The sequence below is a fragment of the Podarcis liolepis genome (assembly GCF_965112155.1).
Source record: "Podarcis liolepis genome assembly, chromosome: 18".
Classification (NCBI taxonomy): domain Eukaryota; kingdom Metazoa; phylum Chordata; class Lepidosauria; order Squamata; family Lacertidae; genus Podarcis; species Podarcis liolepis.
The window spans coordinates 4,180,811-4,185,560 of record NC_139572.1 but is presented as its reverse complement, the minus strand read 5'-3'; positions in this window follow the sequence as shown (position 1 = coordinate 4,185,560).

The following is a 4,750-nucleotide window of genomic DNA, read 5'->3' as shown; positions in this document are numbered from 1 at the left end:
CGGCGGCGCGGCAGCAGCAGGAGGCCCCATGAGCTAAAGTGGTGCTTCAGGTTAAGAACAGTTTCAGGTTAAGAACAGACCTCCGGAACGGATTAAGTACTTAACCTGAGGCACCACTGTACAAGCACAAAACCCTGAAAGTTGCCCTCTTGAACTTGCAGAGCGACCAAACAGAGGATTTTCAATTTAAGGCACATCTGCCATAAATGCTGGCTTGCAGTGAGAACATCTTTGGCTAAGATGTGGAATATGCCACAGGACTTAAACCTCAGAAAACTCTGGCCGTTGTCAGAAAAAATAACCCAGAAATTGTTCCTTTCTAAGGGTAAGGGACGCGGGTGGCGCTGTGGGTTAAACCACAGAGCCTAGGACTTGCTGATCAGAAGGTTGGCGGTTCGAATCCCCGCCACAGGGTGAGCTCCTGTTGCTCGGTCCCTGCTCCTGCCAACCTAGCAGTTCCAAAGCACGTCAAAGTGCAAGTAGATAAATAGGTACCGCTCCGGTGGGAAGGTAAATGGCGTTTCCATGCGCTGCTCTGGTTCGCCAGAAGTGGCTTAGTCATGCTGGCCACATGACCCGGAAGCTGTACGCCGGCTCCCTCGGCCAGTAAAGTGAGATGAGCGCCGCAACCCCAGAGTCGGCCACAACTGGACCTAACGGTCAGGGGTCCCTTTACCTTTTAAGGGTAAGGAAGACCTGGGATATTTCTGCATGTCATTCTTTCCGTGTGAATTCCAGATATGCACAAAATTTCCCCCAGCAAACGGCAAAAATCTAATTAACACATGCATTTTGCTGATTTTATTTTGTCTGCTGGGTTGTAGTGTTTTTTGTTTTTATTTTGGAAAACGCAACCTCCGTCTCGCTGCCACGTTTCTTGCAATTTGGACGGTGCTTTTTCCGGTTTGCACTTTTGATTTTACAGTTTTTTTTTAAAAAAAAGCAAAACAAAAAAACCCAGCGACCCTGGAATCTGGGAGATTTTGGCTTCCCAGCCCGGCTGCAGATAGAAAATTGGGAGTCCCAAGTAAAACACAAGCTGCCGTTTTACCTGGCCAGATCCTGGCAGGAAGTCCCATTGCACCTGGTGGGCCTTACTCCCGAGTAGACGCCTACAGGGCTGCCTTGGCAAGGCACCTCTTTGATTAGAAATTTGGGCAAGGCTGATTTTTGTGGATGTGATGCTGCCTGTGACAATTTCTGGAGACAGATGGGACCCGGGACTTCCTTGACCCAACCTTGCCTGCCATCTGACAGGTTCCTGGTTAAGGGACAGGGCTCCAGGGATGACCATCTAAATAGGAGCAGGCATCCTTCATTTGAATCTTAAGGAGCAAAAGGCAGCAGGAATTTTCTCTAGGTCGATAAAATTTTCCCCCCATCTGTCTTCTCTTATGGAGCTATTTTAGCAGTGGTCACACTGCCCTCTACTGTCCTTGTTGGGAATAGCAGGTGGCTCCTTGTGCTGTGTTCATATACAGTGGTACCTCGGGTTACAGACGCTTCAGGTTACAGACTCCGCTAAGCCAGAAATATTGCTTCAGGTTAAGAACTTTGCTTCAGGATGAGAACAGAAATTGTGCTCTGGTGGCGCAGCAGCAGCAGGAGGCCCCATTAGCTAAAGTGGTGCTTCAGGTTAAGAACAGTTTCAGGTTAAGAACGGGCCTCCGGAAAGAATTAAGTTCTTAACCCAAGGTACAGTGGTACCTTGGTTTTCAAACTTAACCTGTTCCGGAAGTCCGTTCCAAAACCAAAGCGTTCCAAAACCGAGGCGCGCTTTCCCATAGGAAGCAATGCAAAACAGATTAATCCGTTTCAAGCTTTTAAAAACAACCCCTAAAGCAGCAATCGAACATGAATTTTACTATCGAACGAGACCATCAATCCATAAAATGAAAGCAATAAACGCTGTACTGCAGTCGCACAATCATTCAATCAATCAATCAGTAGCTGAACTGGGTTCCACACAGCCACAAAAACAAAACGAAAAAGGGCCGCCAAAAAAGAAACGCAAAATAAATCGCAAAAACGGACAAGACCTCAGTGTAACCCTCAAAGCGGAGCACGTTCAGCTTCCGAAAAAAGTTCGCAAACTGGAACGCTTACTTCCGGGTTTCCAGTGTTTGGGTTCCAAGGCGTTTGAGAACCAAGGTACCACTGTATTTGGGCATTTTCAACACACCATAGGTCTTCTAAAAAGGGATAAAGGCAAAGGGACCCCTGACCGTTAGGTCCAGTCGTGGCCGACTCTGGGGTTGCGGCGCTCATCTCGCTTTATTGGCCGAGGGAGCCGGCGTACAGCTTCCGGGTCATGTGGCCAGCAGGACTAAGCTGCTTCTGGCGAACCAGAGCAGCGGACGGAAACGCCGTCTACCTTCCCGCCAGAGCGGTACCTATTTACCTACTTGCACTTTGACGTGCTTTCGAACTGCTAGGTTGGCAGGAGCAGGGACCGAGCAACGGGAGCTCACCGTGTCGCGGGGATTTGAACCTCCGACCTTCTGATCGGCAAGTCCTAGGCTCTGTGGTTTAACCCACAGCGCCACCCGCATCCCCCCCCCAAAAGGGATATTTTGTTGTTATTTTTACCTCGCAGGGTTGTTGTGGGCAATCAATTGGGGTGGGGGGGAGAAAATTGTGTGCTCCAGCTCCTCAAAGTAAAACGTACGTTTGGAAACACAATACTATATAACATTATATATACAGTGTACGAGGCATATTTCAGTCCGAGGGCCATATTTCCTCCCAGACAGCCTTCCGGGGGCCGAATCCCAGTGTGTGGATGGGGCTTGTGGTAAAAGTGGGCGGAGCAATAGATGCAAATTTTAACCCCTGCCAATCAGGTGACATTCCAGCCATGGGAAAGTCACAGGGACACAGCCAGCTCCATCCTTTTACCCAGGCAAGCGAGAGGGGAAGGACCCAGGGCAGACAATCAGACAATGTGGGTGTGGCCTGTGGGAGAGGGCGTGGCCTATGGGAGAGGGTGTGGCTTGGGGGAAGTCCCACGGGCCACACAGATAGGCTTAGGCAGCTGCCACTCTGCATCCGGGGCTGAGACTGGCCACCCCTGGCTTTGGGAGAAAGTTGGTGACACTTTGGGCCAATTTGGGTGGCGCTGTGGGTTAAACCACAGAGCCTAGGACTTGCTGATCAGAAGGTCAGCGGTTCGAATCCCCGCAACAGGGTGAGCTCCCGTTGCTCAGTCTCTGCTCCTGCCAACCTAGCACTTCAAAAGCACACCAGTGCAAGTAGATAAATAGGTACCACTCCGGCGGGAAGGTAAACGGCGTTTATGTGCGCTGCTCTGGTTCGCCAGAAGTGGCTTAGTCCTGCTGGCCACATGACCCGGAAGCTGAACGCCGGCTCCCTCGGCCAGTAAAGCGAGATGAGCGCCGCAACCCCAGAGTCGGTCACGACTGGACCTAATGGTCAGGGATCCCTTTACATTCTGAGAACTTGCCTTACAGGGAGGTTTCGAGCCCCATCCAACTCAAAAGCTCGTTTCAGCCAGACTTGCCAGATCCCTTATCTGACGGTCTCTGACCAACGCCAGGGGTTTAAAATCCCCGCTGCCTGAAACCCACAGGAATTCACGTCCCAGTGCCATTATCCGCCACTCTTTAGGAACAAGTCATGACCAAAACATCTCCGTTAATGGAGCGGTTGTTATAAAGCCATCGAGGGAAAATAATGCTCAGGTTTTCCCTCCAGGCCACCGGCAAAAGAGCCGGAATCAGCCATTCCTTAAGGGTGACGTGGATCTTTAAAAAAAAATAAATGGGAGAATTTGGAAAGAGATGTTTAAGAAGAAACGAGAGGCTCTGGGACAGAGTCGACTGCTCACAAATATTCCACATTTGGTAGTGTTTTGACTGTTCCTTTCGCTGCCGATTGTGTTTGTATACAGTGGTACCTCGGGTTACATACGCTTCAGGTTACAGACTCAGCTAACCCAGGAATAGTGCTTCAGGTTAAGAACTTTGCTTCAGGATGAGAACAGAAATCGGGCTCCGGCGGCACGGCAGCAGCGGGAGGCCCCATTAGCTAAAGTGGTGCTTCAGGTTAAGAACAGTTTCAGGTTAAGTACGGACCTCTGGAACGAATTAAGTGCTTAACCCGAGGTACCACTGTACATGTGTATTTTTGTGTGTGTATGTACACATGAGGATAGCCAAATCTGTACATTTTCAGTTTCAGATTCTTGATTCCTTCCAGTCACCCCATTGAGATTTTTGTGTGTGTGCTTTTTTTAAAGTTAGTAACGTGGGTGGCGCTGTGGGTTAAACCACAGAGCCTAGGGCTTGCCGATCAGAAGGTCAGCGGTTCGAATCCCCGCGACGGGGTGAGCTCCCGTTGCTCTGTCCCAGCTCCTGCCAACCTAGCAGTTCAAAAGCACGTCAAAGTGCAAGTAGATAGTCACTTTTGACTGGACGTAACCATTCAGAGGTCCTTTGCCTTTGCCTTGCCTACAATTCTGTGATCTAGGGTGGGCGGAAGAAGCCAAGAACAAACTCAGCTAGGCAGAAAATTATTCCTGAGCTTGCTGGAATTGCTGTTTTGCGTGGCCGTTTCCTAGCCTGTCGAGGGACGCGGGTGGCGCTGTGGGTTAAACCACAGAGCCTAGGACTTGCCGATCAGAAGGTCGGCGGTTCGAATCCCCGTGACGGGGTGAGCTCCCATTGCTAGGTCCCTGCTCCTGCCCACCCAAGCAGACACGACTAAACAACTAAACAAGAACAACTCAGGA